Source organism: Neophocaena asiaeorientalis, unplaced genomic scaffold (assembly GCF_003031525.2).
Source record: "Neophocaena asiaeorientalis asiaeorientalis breed wild unplaced genomic scaffold, Neophocaena_asiaeorientalis_V1.1 scaffold133, whole genome shotgun sequence".
Lineage (NCBI taxonomy): Eukaryota > Metazoa > Chordata > Mammalia > Artiodactyla > Phocoenidae > Neophocaena > Neophocaena asiaeorientalis.
In genome coordinates this window covers 1,570,641-1,581,997 of record NW_020174429.1, presented here as the reverse complement: position 1 = coordinate 1,581,997, position 11,357 = coordinate 1,570,641, and the positions used below count along the sequence as shown (strand labels likewise).

The 11,357-nt window shown below is 43.4% G+C and overlaps 1 long non-coding RNA gene across 1 annotated transcript; it reads left to right on the top strand.

Annotated features, from left to right (window-relative positions):
* The first annotated feature begins 4,516 nt into the window (after positions 1-4,516).
* Positions 4,517-5,519, top strand: LOC112407458 (uncharacterized). The gene is made up of 2 exons (XR_003004752.1): positions 4,517-4,604; positions 5,350-5,519. It is a non-coding gene; the product is annotated as an uncharacterized LOC112407458 (long non-coding RNA).
* The last annotated feature ends 5,838 nt before the right edge of the window (positions 5,520-11,357 follow it).

The window sequence follows — 11,357 nt, the reverse complement described above, 5'->3', positions numbered from 1 at the left end:
GTGTGGCTCACTCTCTTGTTCCCTCTTCTTGTGTGTGTGTGTGTGTGTGTGTGTGTGTGTGTGTGTGTGTGTGTGTGTGTGTGTGTGTGTGTGTGTGTGTGTGGTGCGTGTGTGTATGTCTAGCTGGCTCCTGTCTTTACATAGTAGTTTTCCAGGCTGGCAGTTCGGAGGCCTTGAAGGAGGAGACCCTCTCTAATTTATTCTCCTAGCTCTGCATCCTGACTTACTTGGGGCAGGTCTACATCACAGTCTCAGTCAAGTGAGTGAGGAAAGTGGCTTCAAGCAAACTGAAAACCATTTGGGAGAAGAGGCGGTAGGCATACAGGTTGAGCACATACTCGAACCATAGCAACAAACCAAAATTGGGGGAAAACCCACAACACATCAAACTAGATTTAAAGTTGTTTGCAAATGGCTGGTTTGTGCCACATAATAAGGCTGGGCTATTTCCCACCATGAGGACTGCTTGCATCTTGAGGGGAAAAGATGGGTCAAAACTGGCCAATCTGCTCTTTGAACATATGACTGATTCTAAGGCTGGGGCAGGAAATACTCAAATAAGTCTAGAGAATCCTGTAGTGCCAGAAAGCAGGAAAGTACTGAAAGATCAAAAGGATGGTGCATGCAGAAGGGACGCAGGAGCCCCAACCTGAAGGAGCTCCTGATGGCCAAGGCTGAAACAATTCAAACAAAAGAATAGATAACATCATATTGGATTTTAATCCCGTGTAAAATAAATACAGTTTATGAATGAATCCATACTGATGAATGAATGAATGAATCCATACTGTGAATGAATCCATACTGATACAAGAAATGATGGATTGATTGATTGACTGAATGAATAAATAAATAAATAAATGAGAGAGAAGAGTCAAATCTCCCACACAGATAACTCCAAATAATTTATGTAGATATTCTTCCCTCAAAGAAGTGGAGTTAATCCCCTTCCCCTTGAGTGTGAGCTGCACTTAGTGACTCGCTGCTGAGGTTACAGGGTGGAAAGGTAGGAGAGAGTTACTTTGCAGTGCAGAAACCTGGCAGACACAACCTCAGCCGGGTGATCAAGGTCAGCATCATCAGGGCTAAGTTATGTCAACAGCGTGTGCTCCTGATTTGATGTGAGAACAGCACTTCACCTCTGTAGTCTTCCTCTCCAAAACCCATAACCATGAGAAAAACATCAGACACACCCAACTGAGGGGCATTCTACAAAACACCTGACTGGTACTCCTCAAAACTGTCAAGGACATCAAAAACAAGGAAAAGCTGAGAAATTGTCACAGTCCAGAAGAGCCTAGGGAGACAAGGATTAAATGTAATGTGGTACCCTGGATGGTTCCCCAGAGGGAAAAAGGGCATTAGGGAAAACTGTGGAATCAGAATAAAGTATGAGATTGAGTTGATAGTAATATACAAATGCAGTTTCTGACTTGTGACAAAATGGTACCATAGTAATGTAAGATATTAACAATAGGGGAAATTGAGTGCAGGATATATGGGAACTGTCTGCACTGTCTTTGCAACTTCTCTATAATGTAAAACTATTCTAAAAGGAAAAGGTTTTTTTTCTTTTGTCTAAAGCTAGTCTGGGGACTTCCCTGTGACACAGTAGTTAAGAATCCACCTGCTAATGCAGGGGACACGGGTTCGAGCCCTGGTCCAGGAAGATCCCACATGCCGTGGAGGAGCTAAGCCCGTGCGCCACAACCACTGAGCCTGCGCTCTAGCCCCACGAGCCACAACTACTGAAGCCTGCGCGCCTAGAGCCCGTGCTCCGCAATAAGAGAAGCCACCGTACTGAGAAGCCCGTGCACTGCAACGAAGAGTAGCCCCCGCTTGCCACAGCTAGAGAAAGCCTGCACACAACAACGAAGACCCAAAGCAGCCAAAATAAAAAAAAATAAAGCTAGTCTGGCTTGGGTCTTAGAATCACAGGATTTAGGTGATTCTAAGAAGGGGAAAGGACTAGCAAAGGAGCCCCAGGGACCCTGAGAGAGACTGCTGAGACTCATTTGGTGAGTTGATCAGGTAGAGTAAAATACTTTGGTTTTTAAATCGCTTCATGGTCCATATAGAGTGAATTTAAAGCCGTTTGCAGGTTGCCCAAATCAAAAACAATGCCATCTCCAAATTCCTCTACATGTGAACTTAAAGTTTCAGTTGCTTATAAAGAAAGTGCTTTTAAAAATGTGGTGATCCCTTTTATAGAAAGTTCAAAAGCCAGCAAAAATAATCCCAGGTGTGAGGAGTCAGGAAAATGGTTAGTTACCCTTGTTGGGGTCGGCAACTGGGAGGGAATGAGGAGGGGGGTTTCTAGGTACCAGTGATGTTCTTGTTTTTGACCCGGGAGCTGGTTATATGGGTGTGTTCAGTTTGTGAACATTCATCAAGCTGTATGTTTATGATCTGTGCACTTTTCCGTACGTAGGTTATATGTCAAGAAAAAGTTTATAAATCATTAAATAAGTTGATTTTAAGCATTAAGCTTTAATGCTGGGAGAAACCAACATCTCTTTCTCCTCCTTCCAGGAAGCACAATCTAGAAAGTCAAATAGTTTGCCTAAGGGCAGATGCAGCAGGCCCTCCCAGAGCCCTGATGTGTGGGTCCCTGCTAACCAGGGCTTTCGTGCTGGATGGCTCTGTGGAGCAGCAAGAACTCTTTAACCAGAGCACAGGGCTGGGTACAAGCGCATCTTCGGGGAGGGCACTGCAATGAGGGGCAGCACCAGCACCAACCTGGGTGACTTTGATCAAACTTTTATTCATCTGTGCCTCAGTTTACCTACTGTTAAAGAGGATCTTGACTATTGCATGTGTAGATCAGCCAAAATTGTTGCCCTGTCATTAAGTTAGACTAGTCGTGGTCTGTCAGCATCCTCAGATCCCACTGCATGCTTAGATCCCTGGAATTTTGTGCCGGGAAAATAGGGGCGTGGCAGAAATGCTGGTGACAGCAGCTCTGGCTCAGGGTGACTAAGGGGAGAGAAGCTGACCAGAGCTTAAAGGATGGAGTCTTCCCAGGACTCTGTCTTGAACTAGAATGACCTCAAAGGGTCATTCAGAGAATGGACGAGTAGTCCAGCATAGAGATCGCTGAGCCCCATAGGGGTAAAATGACTTGCCCAAGGTCACCTGGCTGATGGGCTCCCTGAAGGTTCCTCGCTCAGTACCGTCCATGAAACATCTGGACTAAACAGGCTGCTGAATTTTGTTTCCTTAAATAAAGTTTTTGTCCACAATTTCTTTCATTAAATAAAATATAGAAAACATAGAAAAGTGAAAAGCATAACACAACCAGAATTTACTTGTTCCAGCATTTTAAAATGCAACTGTCTGGAAGTTTTTTTTTTTTTTTTTGATTCTGTGTTCTTTTTTTTTTTTTTAACATCTTTATTGGAGTATAATTGCTTTACAATGATGTGTTAAGTTTCTGCTTTGTAACAAAGTGAATCAGCTATACATATACATATATCCCCATATCTCCTCCCTCTTGTGTCTCCCTCCCTGGAACGTTTTACATTGCAAAAGAACACCTATTGTGACATAACGTTTTTGTAGTTTATTGATTGATTGATTTTTGGCTGCATTGGGTCTTCGATGCTGCGCACGCGCTTTTCTCTAGCTGCGGTGAGCCAGGGCTACTCTTCGTTTCTGTGCATGGGCTCCTCATTGCATTGGCTTCTCTTGTTGCAGACCATGGGCTCTAGGCGCGCGGGCTTCAGTAGTTGTGGCACGTGGGCTCAGTGGTTGTGGCTGGCGGGCTCTAGAGCACAGACTCAGTAGTTGCGGCGCTCGGGCTTATTTGCTCAGCTGCATGTGGGATCTTCCCGGACCCGGAAGGGCTTGAACCCGTGTCCCCTGCATTGGCAGGCGGATTCTTAAACACTGCGCCACCAGGGAAGTCCCTGTAGTTTTTTAATATTTAATTTTTGTGGCTAAGTTAAGCAGGAGAACGGGAGCTCTTGGTTTACACTGTTGGGAGTTAAATGCGTCTTCTGAAGGAGGAGGAATGGAGGACATGGCCAACCTGCCTTATGCCCAGGAAATCCCATGGAGGCCTTTGGAGGGGTTTCTCCGGAAGAATTATACCAGCAAACATCAAACTCACTAGCGCTTTAAGAACTGGATTCAGGCTATATTTAAAACAGATAACCAACGAGGACTTACTGTATAGCACAGGGAACTCTGCTCAATATTCTGAAATAACGTAAATGGGAAAAGAACTTGAAAAAGAATTGGTACATGTATATGTATAACTGCATCACTTTGCCTTACACCTGAAATGAACACAACATTGTTAGATTGTTAATCAGCTATACTCCAATAAAAAATAAAAATGAAAAAAAGAGAACTGGGTTCAGCTTTAAGGTTGTCTTTTTTTTTTTTTTTTCACTTTTCTGTTTTTTTTTTTTTTTTTTTTTCTTTTTTGGCCACAGGGCACCGCTTGCAAGATCTTAGTTCCCTGACCAGGGATGCAACCTGGGCCCCCAGCAGTGGAAGCACGGAGTCCTAACGAGTGGCCTGCCAGGGAATTCCCTGCGTTTTATTTTAGAGCGTTGTGGATTCATCTACAGTTGCAAGAAATACTCTGGAGAGATCTTGTATGTATACCTTTTGTCCAATCTCCCCCAGTGTTGACATCTTGCACTAAGATTGTCTTTTGATGTGATCTGAAGTTTAGGAGGCTTAGTGGAAGATCATCTAGAGAAATCCTCCTCTATTAGTGATAAGAAAACTGAGGTCTGGGGTGGCCAAGTGACTTACCCAGGCTCACACCTGGGACTGGCAGGGTCTGGACCTTCCTTCTCTGGGCCTCCATGGCTCCATCCACAAGGGGTTTCATTTTTTGTTTCTCAAGATACCTGGGATTAGGTTGGTTTGGCAGGTAGAGGTAGACTCCCTCTTGATCTCCCCTCCCGACCCCCACCCCAACTGGTGAAGCAGCAAAGGCTTATTTCTCACTCAGGTTCCATGCCTGTTGTGCGTTGTCTCAGGCTCCGCTCCCCGAGGTCCCCACTGGGGGCGGTTCCATGTCTGTGCGCGCGCGATCGCCAAAGGCAGGAAAAAGGAACACGGTGATTGCACCTGTCTCTTCCACTCACGTTTCATTGTCACGTCATGTGGCTACACCTAACTTTAGCAGGCCGGGAAGTGCGTTTCTGTCTTTTGCCTGTAAATGGAACCAGAAATTATTGTTGAGCAGCATTAAGGAACACCCCAGTCACCCTCACTCCAACAGGAGAGATAGGACCTTCTGCGTTGGGCACTGGCAAGCTTCTTTCTTTGTATGACTAGAGTGCTGGTTTTTGGATTTCACCTTTCCCATGGTGTTGCCTTCTTCTTTAGCAGATTCCCAGAGCAGGTAGGCTCCCGACAGTGGGTCCTACAGCCTTATCTCTCCAGGGAGGGAAGAGATCTTTGGAAGCATGCCTGCACCCCCAAGTCAACGAGCTCTGGAAGCTCCTTTTGGAAAAGCTAATGTAATCTGAGGTTGTGATAATAAAAGGGAGATGATAGTTCTGGTGTATTACGGTGCTAATTGGAGAACTTGATTCATTCATTCATTCATTCACTCAACATTCATGAGTAGGACATTCCAGACCCAAAATGCTGTGATCGGGGTACCAAGTTTAAACAGGAATGTTGACCAGTTGAGGGCCCCCAGAGCAGGGTGACCACGATGGTGAGGAAATCCTGTTCTGGGCCAGAACAGAGCATGTTTAGTTCCTAGGAAAGGAGGTAAAGGAAGACATAGTAAAAATCTTCAAGAAGAGGCTGGTTGGTAGAAGTAGGTTACATTTGTTACGTGGCTGCTGAAGGTAGGAGTTGGATCGATGGGGGGAAGTTATAAGCAGGCAAACCAGTTCAGTTTGGGGTCAACCTTTTAACTAGAAATTTCAGTAACAGAAGAACAGGTTTCCTTGAAAGCAGGGAATTCACAGTCGCTGAAAGCCTTCAAACAGGCTGGATGATCTGATCCCCTATTGTTCATTTCTAATGTCCTTCCTAATCCTGAGTCTATAGTTCCTGAGAAATTATAGGAAAGAGACTTTCCAGTATCTCTTATTTCAGGATCTAAAGTTTCGTCTTTAACTGCAAATGAAGTCATCTACCTCTTAGATAAGGGGTCTTTTTCATATATGAGTCAATTTAAATACTAGGAACAATGATGATTGTTATTTTACAGGTAACACAGAGCCATGTGTCAGGAATTCTTCTAACTGCCTTACATATACTAATAAAAGTATTAATTTATTTAATTCTCAGAACAATCCTACGACCAATTATCGTCCCCATTTCACAGATGTGAATACTGAGGCACATTGCTAGTAAGGGGCAGAGCCAAGATTTGAATCCAGGTAGTTTGGCTCCAGAGTTTGTGCTTCTAACCACTACCTCTCATGCCACCCCTTTTTGACAGCTGAGGAAATGGTACCCGATGGGATTTAGTGATGTGTTCACAGTCACAGGGCTAGGTGAGTGGTGGCATGTAGATCTGGATGGAACCCCAATGTGCTCACTGTGGAAAGCTTTTATCACCTATGACCCACACATCTGATTAGGGTCCTGGACAATGTATTGCATTGAATGAGATGACTCTTCCTTGAAGACTGAAGCTCATGCCCCAGATCTCCTAGCAAGTTGAAAACAAAGCTGTGGTAATCCGAATGCTTTGCTAACATGGTGAGGTGCTTGTCTGTCCTCATTTCCCAGGATCTGAAATACTTCCCCCACTTCCTCCCTGTCTATATATATCCTACGGTCGAAGACCCAGTTATTGGCCATGAAACTTCCCGAGTCCCAAACTCTGCCAGTGCTTAACTTCTCCTCACCTTCCTCTCAGGACATGCCCTCTCACCTAACCTGTAAGAGCCAGTCCATGGTAGTTTGGGCCAGCAAAGATTTGAGTATTTCTATGTTGGCTAAATTTATCAATCTTTTAAGGTTGGATTTAGAAAAACTTTCCCTACTGTGAAATTTTAAAAGAATTTCCTCTTGTGTTCTTCTAATATTATTATGGCTTTAGTTTTTATGTTGAAATTTTTGATCCATCTGGAATTTCCTTTACTGTATGAAATGAATAACCAGTATTTTTTTTTCCAAGTCCCCACTAAGTTGTCCCAATGTTATTTATTGGATATCCGTTCTCTTTCAGCTGATTTGAAGAACCATTTTTATATTTAACTAAATTCCATATTTATATTTGAAATCATTCAGAGCATGTTCTCTGAAATTAAGATGCAAAAAGAGAGCTAGAAAATCCCCCAAATGTTTGGAAACTAGGCAACACACTTCTAAAATAACCTATGGGTCAAATGGAAAGTAGAAAATATTTTTAACTGAACGATAATTAAAATATATCAAAACTTATGGGCTATAGCTAAAATTATACTGAAAGAAATGTATAGTTTTATGCATATGTTATAAAAGAAGGAAGGATGAAAAAAATCAATGATCTAAGTATCTATTTCAATTAGTTAGAGGGAAAAAAGCACATGTTAAGCCCAAAGGAAAAAGGCTAACGGAACCCAGAACCCAGAAATTAGCAAAATAGAAAATAGACATATAATATACAAAATTTTCAAAGCCATAAGTTGATTCTTTGAAAAAAAAATGTATTTAAACCTATGTCTGACCTCTCCGTTCTGTTGCATGGATCTCTCTATTTATGCATGCATCAGTAAAAACTTTTAATAACTAAAGCTTTAGAGTGTCTTTTTTTTTGCGATACGCCGGCCTCTCACTGTTGTGGCCTCTCCTGTTGTGGAGCACAGGCTCCGGACGTGCAGGCTCAGCGGCCATGGCTCACAGGCCCAGCCGCTTCGCGGCATGTGGGATCTTCGCGGACCGGGGCACGAACCCGTGTCCCCTGCATCGGCAGGTGGACTCTCAACCACTGTGCCACCAGGGAAGCCCAAGAGTACGTCTTTTCATTCATTCAGGTCTTCCTTAGTGTTTGAAAAATGTCTTCATTTAGATCATGCATTATTTTTGGAATAATTTCCCTAAGTATTTTATTTTTTTGGTTTGCATTGAAAATGGGAGCTTTTCTTTCTTTTTTTTTTTAACATCTTTATTGGAGTATAATTGCTTTACAATTTTTTGTAAGTTTCTGCTGTATAACAAAGTGAATCAGCGATATGTATACATATATCCCCATATCCCCGTCCCTCTTGCATCTCCCTCCCACCCTCCCTATCCCACCCCTCTAGGTGGTCACACAACACTGAGCTGATCATGGGATCTTTTCTTCAATTATATTTTGTCCTTTCAGTTGGGCAACTTCTAATACCTCTGTTTAACATATAACGAAGATTGTATTTTGGACATTTCAGCTAAACCCATGTGAATCATATCCTCTTCAAACATGACATACATATCCGACCTTATGTTTCTTTCGTACTTCTGACATATAATCTTTAGGCCACTGCTATGTATATCCCCAAAGTTTCAAGAAAACTGCTACAGACGCCCCAAAGCACTGTAAAGTAGTTTGGACCACAGTTACCTAATCACAAATATTTATCACAGGTGTCTCCGTTGTGCCCTAGGTATTTTGCAGACAATGTACATTACAGATCTGATTCATCCTCAGGAGAGCTTATTGGAAGCATACCCCATGGAACACTGCCTGTGCCACCCACTTCCTGAGGGTACCCAGATCCATAGGGGATCTGGAGACACATCTGCAAGCTCTACAGTCTTTTTAATAATGATTTATCATTTTTCTGATATAAAATTAATACATACTCATCATAGAACACTAGGAAACATGAAGAAGAACATAAAAATCATAAAAATATAATATATCCCTATATATAATCTCTAATCCCTACCACCCGGAGATAACCAATGGTTTGTTTCCTTATGACCTTTCTTCCTTATGCATGTACTGGTATACATATGCCAAGATTGAGATCACTCTGGGCAGACCGTTTTGAATCCTGTTCCTCATGAATGTTTTGCCATGTCATTATATATTCTTCAAAAGCAAGCTTTTTATTGGTGGCATGGTGTTTCCTAGCACAGATATTTTATAATCTATTTACTCATTCTACTATTATTTCACCTTTGGATTGCTTCCAGTTTTTCCACAATAAGACTTAAGTCAAAGATGATACAAACGTCTTTGCCCTCTTCTCTGATTATGTCCTTTGAATACATTCCTAGATGAATTACTGGGTCAGAAATGGAAACATTTTTAAAAACTTGCGGTAAAACATACATAACATAAAATCTACAATTTAAACCATTTTTTTTTTTTGCATTACGTGGGCCTCTCACTGTTGTGGCCTCTCCCGTTGCGGAGCACAGGCTCCGGACGCGCAGGCTCAGCGGCCATGGCTCACGGGCCCAGCCACTCCGCGGCATGTGGGATCTTCCCTGACCGGGGCACGAACCCGTGTCCCCTGCATCGGCAGGCGGACTCCCAACCACTGCGCCACCAGGGAAGCCCTAAACCATTTTTAAATGTACTGTTCAGTGGCCTGAAGTACATTCACATGGTTGTGCAACCATCACCACAGTCCATCTCCAGAACTTTTTTCATCTTGCAAAATTGAAACTCCATACGCATTAAACACTAGCTCCATGTGCCCCCCTCCCCCAGCCCCTGGTAATCTCTATTTTACTTTCAGTCTCTATGAATCTGACTACTCTAGATACCTCATGTAAGTGAAATCATACAGTATTTGTCCTTTTGTGATGATTTTATCTCACTTAGCATGTCTTCAAGATTCATCCATGTTGCAGCATGTGTCAGAACTTCCTTTTCAAGGCTGAATAATATTCCATTGTATATACCACATTTTGTTTATCCAGAGGAACTTTTTTTTTTTTTTTTTGCCATACGCGGGCCTCTCACTGTTGTGGCCTCTCTCTCTGAGGAGCACAGGCTCCGGACGCACAGGCTCAGTGGCCATGGCTCACGGGCCCAGCCGCTCCGCGGCATGTGGGATCTTCCCGGACCGGGGCACGACCCCGTGTCCCCTGCATCGGCAGGCAGACTCTCAACCACTGCGCCACCAGGGAAGCCCCAGAGGGACATTTTGTTTTGATGAAATTGTCTGCTACTTTCCAGAAAGATCACACCAATTTATGCCAGGAATGCACGAAATTATAATTCTAAAGTTTACGCACTTAACACTGTATTGTAGTAACCATGGTCTAATTTACTCACATCATGCCTGCATAAGGTTTTCCCCATTTGCCGATATGCAACCCCAAGTTATTGCAAAGGGACCCCCAAAGGACTCCCTTCCTTCCTAGTGTTTGTGTGTGTGTGCATGTGTGTGTGTGATACACATATACATACACAGAGCTGGAGATGAATGTATTTAGCATTTATCAAAGGGTAAAGGAGCTCGTCTACAGTTTGGATCAGAGCCTCGGAATCTAAACTCATGCCATATGGCATTTGTCAGATTTTGACCTCCCAGAGTTCCATTCTTTTAAATCTCATTCAATTTTTGTGCCTTCCAAGAAAGGCACCAAAGATTTTATTTGGGAGGAAACATCTGGCGTTCGTATGGCGTATTAAACTTTTCAAAGGGCGTCACATACGGGATCTCACCTGGTTTCTACAACATCCTCAGCCCCAGGAGGCAAGCAGGGTGATATTGTTAATCACATTTGTGTAGACACAGGTTCAGAAAATGATGCTATCTGCTGGAACTTACACAGCCAGTTTGGGACTCAAGTTCCCATCTCCAGATTCCTGTACTGCCCCTGTCCTCTCACTAATTCCCAGCTCACTCTTGCTGTTGCTAGAGTGTGCTGTTCCTTTACTTGGCATGTCAACGTTCCTAGGTTGTCCAGGAATGTACTTTCTTGGAGAGGAAAGGGAATAGATATTTTAGCCACACACAACACAGTGTGCTTGCCAGGTACCTAATAGGAACACTCAATAAATATTAATTAAAGAATGCAGCCACATTGGCTTTCATGCTGGCCAGATTCTTTAAAGTGTCAAGAATATTCCATGAGGGATTGAGTGTTGGGCTGGAAGGCTGTGTGGAGGCAGAGAGGATAGTGATACCCTGGACAAAGGGAGCATATTCTCTTGGAAGAGGAAAATACCCCCTGGGGGCCCCTGTCCATCACCTGGAGAGAAGGGGGAAGGGAACTCACATTTGTTCAGAGCCTTCTGGGACCTGTATTTTCCTAGCTGGGTGGGATTTACTCTGTTCCTCCTCTACCTCTATGTCTGTCACAAGCCAGTGTGAGATGCTGGGAGACAGCTGGCTGGGGTTAAGGATGAATGTAACTTGTGGGGTGTGGAGGGGGATGGATAGGTGAGAAATGGAATGGGTGTGCCTCCCTCCTCTGGCATCCTGAGGGATGTAGGTGCCTGT